Below are 10,505 nucleotides of genomic sequence, written 5' to 3'. Positions count from 1 at the left end.
CTTTCCTCCACGCTTATTCGCTCCTCACTCAATCGCCTCCAAGACTTCTCCCGAATATCACCCATCCTCTGGAATTCAGTGCCCCAACACATCTGGTTATCCACTACTTTTGCATCCTTCAATAGCAACCTCTTCAAGGAAGCTTACAGCCTGTAAAGACCACACGGCCACCTCAACACCATTGGAGCTACTGCATCCCTCGACCTACTGTCTGCTACCCCATAATCCTGTAGAATGTAAGTCTGCAAGGGCAGGCTCCTCTTCCGTCTGTACCAGTCTGTCATTGTTAGTTTTGTTTACTGTAAGTGATATTTGTATTTCGATGTAACCCCTTCTCATGTACAGCACCATGGAATTAATGGTGCTATATAAATAAATAAATAATAATAATAATTACAGTTGTCCTCCACTGAACAAAGCAATGCCAACTGTTTAGTCCTGTTACCAATTTTGAACTGCATTTAGCCTACTTTATTATTTGGGCCTATATCTGTGTTTCCTCCTCATCCTGCCCATTGCCCAGCCACTGCTAGATGAGTCTGCTGGTACATTGACCCAGACCACTACATTCACCTTGCACTCTACACAGTCAGAATCTGACCCTGCGGAAAGTCAGGTTCCTCTTCCCGCATACTATACCACCTTACACGGGGACAAAGAGGAAGGTGCACAAGAAAGTGCAGGTTCCTTAATCAGGTGGGGGGCATACTCATTGGTGACGTCACTGGCACAGGGCCCCTCATAGTACGCAAAAGTGACTCTGCCAGTGGGAGGCACCACCCACCGTCAAACACACCTCCGTACTATGAGGGGCCCTGTGCCAGTGCCAACGAGTGGGCCCCCCCTGCTTGCTCAGGATCACAGCACTTGCAAAGTTGAGATACTTACCTCTCCCTGCTCGACCACCTTGACGTATTCCGCGTTTTTTTGGCCCACGAAAATCTTGAGCCTGCCCTACCCCCCCACAACTTTAGCCAAATGACCCCCAGTTTTCAATGCCTAAGTATTATTATAAAGTAAATTAAGATTGACAAACTTAAGTAATAAGAATTGATGTTTTTGGCATAAAAATGGGCACTGTAGGTGTTTTCCTGTCCTCCACTCACTGTTGACTTTGATTCCCCATTGACTTGCATTGGGTTTCGTGTTTCAGTCGGCCCCCGACTTTTCGCAATAATCGGCCGATTTCACCCGACCTGACTTTTGACAAAGTCGGGTTTCGCGAAACCCGACTCGATCCGTAAAAGTAAAAGTTGCTCAACTCTACTAGCCACGCTGTTATGACCTGGTGGTTAGGAGCACCCGGAATGACCTGATAGTTAAACCTCATACAGGACGAGCTCTGGGATGTGGGAACTCTGCTGAACGCAAGCCCTAATCCTATCACACACACTAGAAATAGCCGTGGAGCGCTCCTGACCAGACCTAGGCGCCTCGTCACAGCCTAAGACCTATCTAGCCCTAGAGATGGAAAATAAAGCCTACCTTGCCTCAGAGAAATTCCCCAAAGGTAAAGGAAGCCCCCCACAGATATTGACTGTGAGTAAAGATGAAAGTCACAAACGCAGAAATGAAACAGGTTTCAGCAAAGGGAGGCCAGACTTACTAAATAGACAGAGGATAGGAAAGGTAACTTTGCGATCAGCACAAAAACCTACAAAAGACCACGCAGAGTGTGCAAAAAAGACCTCCGCACCGACTCACGGTGCGGAGGGGCCACTCTGCATCCCAGAGCTTCCAGCTAGCAAGACAAAATCATGACAACCAGCTGGACAAGAAAACAGTGAACAAATAATGACTATCAGGAACTTAGCTTCTGCAGGAGAAGGCAGGTCACCAGAGAGATCCAGGAGCGAACTGAACAAATGCAAAAACATAGACAGCTAGCATGGAGTAACGATCTGAGAGGAGTTAAATAGAGCAGCCAACCAAAGGATAAACCACGTCACCTGTGTAAGGAACCTCAGAAGCAGCAGCTTCACTCATAGCCACCAGAGGGAGCCCATAGACAGAACTCGCCGAAGTACCATTCACGACCACAGGAGGGAGTTCGACAACAGAATTCACAACACCACGCATTTTTCTATGCTAAACATACCCAACTTTTCCAACCTCTCATCATATGAGGGACCTTCAATCACCTAATTAAAAAGCTGTTTATTTTTTGTTTGGAAGGGGGGTCTCCCTAAGGTTAATAGAGCCACCCTTTACCGCCATCGTCTAAAAGGGGGATTGGGGGTCCCAAACCTTTCGAAATACTATCAAGCACCTGAACTAGGTCAACTGACGTTGTACCACGCCTACTCCGAACCCCCCCTCTGGCTAGCTCTAGAGGCCTCCGAACTTCACTCAAGTAGCCTCGATACGATACTCTGGACTCTCCCAGTACACCGGAGAGAAATTACTAACCCCATCATGGTTCATTCGCTCAGAATCTAGGATTCATTAAAATACTCCTCACACTTAATTTCACCATTTTTGCCCTTGGCCCCCCTGTGGGGTAATGCCCAGTTCCCTCCGGGAGTGGATTCCCTTAGGGACTTCCGATTATGGGTACCTGTGGGAATAACGAGAGTTCATCACCTCTTCAACGTGGATGGAATTATCCCATTTTCTGCATTGAGTGAAAAATACCATCTCCCATCGAGAGAAATATTTCGATACCTGCAACTTAAAAATTTTGTTCAATCCTTACTAAGAAACTCTGCCCCCCCTTATTCCTTCCCCCCTTTTGAACAGAGATGCCGCCAAAACCCATATGCCCCAGGTATCATATCCCTTCTTTATTCACACATTAATTCCCCAACCCAGAGGAGGTCCCTGGGTTATACCGTTCGCTGGGAGTCTGACATAGGTTCAACGCTGACGGACTCGGAGTGGACCCAAATTTGGTCTTCCTCCACCGGGGGTTTGCTCAATACCCTCATGTTGGAGACTAACTACAAAGTGTTAACCAGATGGTACCTGACCCCTGCCAGAGTAGCAAAGGCTGTGGCTAACTATTCCCCAAACTGCTTTCGGAGATGTAACTCCATAGGAGATATGCTTCATATCTGGTGGCTATGTCCAATAGTTGAAAGATTCTGGACCAGAGTTTATTTCTTGATTCTTTCAATTACGAATATTAACCTTAAGAAAAACCCCTGGGAAGCTCTATTAAATAAGCGTATTCCTAATATTCCTAGATATTCCCGGGCCCTTATCACATTTATATTTTTAGCAGCTAAACAAACTATAGCTTTGGCTTGGAAAAAACCAGGCTTGGATTTATCGGGAGTTAAATCTCGCCTATCCTGGTATATGGTAAATGAAAAATTAACTGCTATACTAACTGACAGAGTCGACAGATTTGAACTTATTTGGCTCCCCTGGGCAGAATATGCGAGCCACACCCCTTTTGCGGCTCCGGTATCCCGACTGTCTAACCTTAGTCCTCAGGCGCCTGACTAAACTACCCAAACGGATACAGATTTACTATAATCCCTTCTCGGGTCCCCCTCTCCCTTCCCCCCCCCTGAACCCTTGTCCCACATTTTATGTTTGTTTTTGTCTTTGTTGTTACACTCGTCCTTCGCTATGACTTGTGTTATGTTTATTGCTGGTAACTGGAACATAAGCGTAGGACTGTTACACTTTTTATGATGCAATGTACTATTGGATAACGTTAAAGTTCCTTCCTTTCCTGTACCATTTATTTTTGCAAACTTCAATAAAAATTTATTGTTAAAAAAAAAACTGTTTATTATGCTCTGATTTCTCTTGGCTGGTGTCACAGGTTTACCACAACAAAGAGGAGCAAGAAGACTCAGCAGTGCCTGAGTTCTCCTACTCCTGCGTTGATTAGAAGCATTTCACCTTCTTATTAAATGGTGTAAATTTATTTTGGCAGTGCAGGGGTTAATCTGTTCTGTTGAGAGCTCTTGGAGCTTAGGCTCTCAGCTGTGCACTGTTAGCCACTCAAATCCACTATTTAATCTGGGTCCTGACTAACACACATCATCAGAGCAAGCTTGTGCTGTATGGCTTGGAGGATAGTTGTTGGTGGTTATTTGAGTAGGCAGTTGGTGGATCTATTTGTGACTGTTGCTTGGTTTTGTGAGTGTGTGATAATTCCCTTTCTTCACCTACTTTGGTTTTACCCTATCCTCCACTCCCCGGTGCATATCTCTGTTGTATGTGAGTGTATATTTGTATGTTTGGTATTTTCCGCTACCCCTGTTTGTATGACCTTGTTTGTCTTTTTGGTGTACTATGGTGCACTACTACTTCCCTCTTCCCTGGGTGGGGGAAGATTACAGATTGAGAGCAGATTCAAGAGCTAAGTCAAGGAACGTGGCCCTGGAACCTTTACTTTTAGGAGTAAAAAGGGGGGACAGGATGAGCTAGGGCATTCCCTAGCATTAAGGACAGGGAAGGAGCCCCTGGTCCCGGCTTACCCGACAACAGAGTTGTGACAAATGGGCCAGGAAATTAATACAAAAATAATATAAAAACCAAACTCATCTTCTTCCTCATCTGTCCCTGCTGCCACAGCCAAATGCTGGTACTCTGCTATCTTCCTTGTTCTTTGGCATAGCACCAAACTCCTCTTCATTCTCTGTTGACAGTTACGGTGCTGGCAAGGTTTCGGCGCGCATTTGATGGACATCACAACGTCCACTGTGGCCTAGCCGGAACTTAAAGCACAAGTGACAGATGAAGAGTATATAATGGGGCAATACAAATATCTCTCTGAAGATCTGTTTATTCCAAGGAAGGTGATGGTCACAAGGGAGCATTCTCTGCGTCTGGATAAGAGAAGGTTTTTCCACCAACATAGAATAGGATTCTGTACTGTTAGGCCAGTGAGAATCTGGAATTCCTTGCCTGAGGAGGTGATGATGGCGAACTCATTTGAGGGGTTCAAGAGAGGCCTGGATATCTTCCTGGAGTGTAACAATATTGTGTAAGAGTTGCGATCTAGGACAAGTTAGAGGCTCGATATAGGTCCGAGGGTTTAAAACCAATAAAGATATAGACAAATGTAGTGAAATTTATTTCCAGTTAGCACCTTGGGTTGTTAGGTTACCTTAGTTTAATAATTATCCTGGAGGCTAATAATAATCTCTCATAGACGAGTTGGGGTATAAAGTGGTTCTGCGTCAAGAATATTCTTTTTGATAAGATCCACATTTTCATTCTTGCCTACAGAATGAAATACAAATAAAATATATCCATCATGCTATTCAATTTACATTAAACATATTTTGTTTAGACCATATGAATGACAAGCTTTCTGCTTACATAAAAAAAACAATTCCAGAAATATCAAGAGATAAAAGTACAAACATAACAGAATTTTATATACTGAAGATTGAAGACTGATATAATAAAGACTAAATCCCATAGAATTAACAGTACACACTTTCTGTTAGCTCTTCAGATTGCCAAAACCAATGTTTATTTGGTGAAATTCTTCCCATTGCAGACCTTCTTAATAAATAAACAGATGTAATTTACTTATGGTGTAGAGAACTGGTACATTATAATATTCCCAAAAGCAAGCTAATCCCTTATCTAACAGGGTGGAGCAAACAATTTTAGAATAATCATGATACAGTGTATCATGTAGAGTCTAGTCAGAGGGATAATTTAGAAATCCCACCTTTATAACTGGGAACATCCCAATTGTCGCACAGCATTTACAGATATTGGATCGTTCTAATGATTGGATTGTTCTGCATTAACTGCCTATGTGTGTGAAAAACGCACACATGAAATGAATAGTACAGGCGCTAATATGCCCTGAAAGAGACCTACATTTGGTCTGTAATAGAAAACAGACCTGAACAATGAAATCATGCAAACTGGTCTGTATTCTATCAGTTTTGTTTGTTCTGCAACATTTAAGAAATATTTGGGAACCACACACAACAATGTGAATATCAAGAAAATAAGAAAATCCAAGATCGTAACCAAATTACCCTCTGGTATGCTGATTGTCTGAGCCATTGCTGCAAAGACTAAATGCTGCAGCTCTTGATAAAACAGAACTTCAAACTGCAAATATAGGCTTGATCTTAATATGGCCCTCTATTGAAAGGCAATTATCTCTTCATAGATTAAAGCTGTTCTTGTTTTCAGGAGTAGGTCCACTCTCCATATACTCATTCTTGGCCCTATACTGAGTCTTCAGAAAGAATTCCAATTAATATTTCCTTCAGTACATTGATGTTACATGACTGAGGCCACAGAGTGGTTTGCCAACCTTCATAACCTTAGTATTAAAGCCATTCCATGCTGCATTCTCACACAGCACCTCCCCCTGATCCAACAATAGGTTTCCATGCAGTTGAAATCTCATACAGTCAAACCATCATTGGCTTCCCATAGGGCTTACAGCCTTCACTACCTCTGTGGCTCCTTATCTAGCTAATATCTTCACGTTTACATATATAACCCTTTAAAGCTGACTCCCTTCAGGGTTCAGGGTACTCTAAGCTCAAGCTTTATTATTGTCACTTGCTTCCCTTGTCAGCTCCCCATACAGGAGCAGACAGACAGAAGTGGGCTCCAGTACATTGACCCTTTGCAGTCAATTTGGAGGTGGAAGTTAGCCTTTTAACCTATTGGGCCCCTGTACATTTGCACAGGTTTAACTAATGGTATGTGGAGCACCCCCACGTCAGGGCAATGGGGTACTCGGTACCGGGCCCCCTTCTGTAGTCGGTGGGGCCACGGTGGCTGGACCCGGTCCGTGGCCCTTTGAGCGGCGTCCAATAAAAGGACAACAGTTTATGGTATTCGTGACGCCACCTGGTATTCGGTCAGGGTGACCGACGCTGCTTAGAGGTCCACTGGGGTGATGTTATGGCAGCTAGATGGTATACCTTCCCACAGGTGAAGTATGTCCCTAGGGCTTCCCAGAGTGTAGATGGTGGATGGTGGATGGTGCAAGGCGCAGTGAATAATGAGGACACAAGCGTGCAGTCTCTTTACCTTTACTGAAGGCTTCAGCATCCACAGTCCATGGTAGGGACCACAGGGTAGGCAGAGTCCGGCCGGTCTGAAGGCAAATCCAGAGTCCCCGTATTCAGGAGGAATTCAATAGCCATCCCCTAGCGCACAGTAACACAGTAGGTCCCTACTTGCATAAACTCCAATAAGGTCCTCACTGTTATTACTCCTCTCATTGTTCCCCGTGGTCGGATAGAACAAAACCCGTATGACTGATGGCCTGAGGCTTTTTATAGGGACCCTAGAGACGCCCTGGCCCAGACAAGTTGCCACTGTGTCTTCTTAGGTATAAAGGTCGGGCAGCCAACTTGGAATTGACTCTCCTGCCAGTCTCTCAAGTAACGGCATAGAGCTCTTTACTCCCTCGGTATTCTGGCCACCGGATCTGCGCTTTGGATGGAGGCAGCCTGCTTCTAGCTGGTCTCCCACTGATGTTTCACTCCTGTTGCTATGACTTCTTTTCTCACTCACTACAGCATACTTCTCTTCGTGTCCTTTCCTGGGATGCTGCCGCATGGGATGCAGGCACAGCTCCGTGTACCCTCGTCCTCCTCAGACCGTAGTCTGGATCTGACTAGAGATCACTCTAGCCAGCTCGACCTGGAGACCTTTCCTCGTTGATCCCCAGCCAGGAACTCTCTCTTCCTAAGACTACCTATCTTTCTAACCAACCCACCAGTTTTACTCTGTGTGAGGAGTGGCCTAGTAGATAGCTCCCCCTGGTGGACTGGAGTGTGAAGTGTGTGTGTGGCTGTGATACCTGGACAGAAGATCTCCTTAATTGCCTTCAGACTTAACATCACTCCCACTGGTGGAAGAATAACATTACTGCAACGAACCAGGACTCTGGGGTGCTGCATATGTCCCTCCTTGTCACCATACTCTGGCCTTGCTATGCATCAGTTCTCTCAAAATTGTATTTTGGGTCCTAAAAACTGTAGGAGACCCTCTTTGCAGCATTTTAGTCAGGCACACTGAAGAGGGGACGGGAAGAAAAACATTAGACTCGAACAAAGACGACCCAGGAAAACATACTCAGAAGGGAGGTAAGAACATTTCTAAAACAATCCACAGTGAGGAGATTGGAACAAAACAAAATCCTCTAAACTGCATGCTCGCAAACGCCAGAAGCCTGACAAACAAGATGGAAGAACTAGAAGCAGAAATATCTACAGGTAACTTTGACATAGTGGGAATAACCGAGACATGGTTAGATGAAAGCTATGACTGGGCAGTTAACTTACAGGGTTACAGTCTGTTTAGAAAGGATCGTAAAAATCGGAGAGGAGGAGGGGTTTGTCTCTATGTAAAGTCTTGTCTAAAGTCCACTTTAAGGGAGGATATTAGCGAAGGGAATGAGGATGTCGAGTCCATATGGGTTGAAATTCATGGAGGGAAAAATGGTAACAAAATTCTCATTGGGGTCTGTTACAAACCCCCAAATATAACAGAAAGCATGGAAAGTCTACTTCTAAAGCAGATAGATGAAGCTGCAACCCATAATGAGGTCCTGGTTATGGGGGACTTTAACTACCCAGATATTAACTGGGAAACAGAAACCTGTGAAACCCATAAAGGCAACAGGTTTCTGCTAATAACCAAGAAAAATTATCTTTCACAATTGGTGCAGAATCCAACCAGAGGAGCAGCACTTTTAGACCTAATACTATCTAATAGACCTGACAGAATAACAAATCTGCAGGTGGTCGGGCATCTAGGAAATAGCGACCACAATATTGTGCAGTTTCACCTGTCTTTCACTAGGGGGACTTGTCAGGGAGTCACAAAAACATTGAACTTTAGGAAGGCAAAGTTTGACCAGCTTAGAGATGCCCTTAATCTGGTAGACTGGGACAATATCCTCAGAAATGAGAATACAGATAATAAATGGGAAATGTTTAAGAACATCCTAAATAGGCAGTGTAAGCGGTTTATACCTTGTGGGAATAAAAGGACTAGAAATAGGAAAAACCCAATGTGGCTAAACAAAGAAGTAAGACAGGCAATTAACAGTAAAAAGAAAGCATTTGCACTACTAAAGCAGGATGGCACCATTGAAGCTCTAAAAAACTATAGGGAGAAAAATACTTTATCTAAAAAACTAATTAAAGCTGCCAAAAAGGAAACAGAGAAGCACATTGCTAAGGAGAGTAAAACTAATCCCAAACTGTTCTTCAACTATATCAATAGTAAAAGAATAAAAACTGAAAATGTAGGCCCCTTAAAAAATAGTGAGGAAAGAATGGTTGTAGATGACGAGGAAAAAGCTAACATATTAAACACCTTCTTCTCCACGGTATTCACGGTGGAAAATGAAATGCTAGGTGAAATCCCAAGAAACAATGAAAACCCTATATTAAGGGTCACCAATCTAACCCAAGAAGAGGTGCGAAACCGGCTAAATAAGATTAAAATAGATAAATCTCCGGGTCCGGATGGCATACACCCACGAGTACTAAGAGAACTAAGTAATGTAATAGATAAACCATTATTTCTTATTTTTAGTGACTCTATAGCGACAGGGTCTGTTCCGCAGGACTGGCGCATAGCAAATGTGGTGCCAATATTCAAAAAGGGCTCTAAAAGTGAACCTGGAAATTATAGGCCAGTAAGTCTAACCTCTATTGTTGGTAAAATATTTGAAGGGTTTCTGAGGGATGTTATTCTGGATTATCTCAATGAGAATAACTGTTTAACTCCATATCAGCATGGGTTTATGAGAAATCGCTCCTGTCAAACCAATCTAATCAGTTTTTATGAAGAGGTAAGCTATAGACTGGACCACGGTGAGTCATTGGACGTGGTATATCTCGATTTTTCCAAAGCGTTTGATACCGTGCCGCACAAGAGGTTGGTACACAAAATGAGAATGCTTGGTCTGGGGGAAAATGTGTGTAAATGGGTTAGTAACTGGCTTAGTGATAGAAAGCAGAGGGTGGTTATAAATGGTATAGTCTCTAACTGGGTCGCTGTGACCAGTGGGGTACCGCAGGGGTCAGTATTGGGACCTGTTCTCTTCAACATATTCATTAATGATCTGGTAGAAGGTTTACACAGTAAAATATCGATATTTGCAGATGATACAAAACTATGTAAAGCAGTTAATACAAGAGAAGATAGTATTCTGCTACAGATGGATCTGGATAAGTTGGAAACTTGGGCTGAAAGGTGGCAGATGAGGTTTAACAATGATAAATGTAAGGTTATACACATGGGAAGAGGGAATCAATATCACCATTACACACTGAACGGGAAACCACTGGGTAAATCTGACAGGGAGAAGGACTTGGGGATCCTAGTTAATGATAAACTTACCTGGAGCAGCCAGTGCCAGGCAGCAGCTGCCAAGGCAAACAGGATCATGGGGTGCATTAAAAGAGGTCTGGATACACATGATGAGAGCATTATACTGCCTCTGTACAAATCCCTAGTTAGACCGCACATGGAGTACTGTGTCCAGTTTTGGGCACCGGTGCTCAGGAAGGATATAATGGAACTAGAGAGAGTAC

The sequence above is a fragment of the Ranitomeya imitator genome, chromosome 2 (assembly GCF_032444005.1).
Source record: "Ranitomeya imitator isolate aRanImi1 chromosome 2, aRanImi1.pri, whole genome shotgun sequence".
Lineage (NCBI taxonomy): Eukaryota > Metazoa > Chordata > Amphibia > Anura > Dendrobatidae > Ranitomeya > Ranitomeya imitator.
This window is presented reverse-complemented; position numbering follows the sequence as displayed.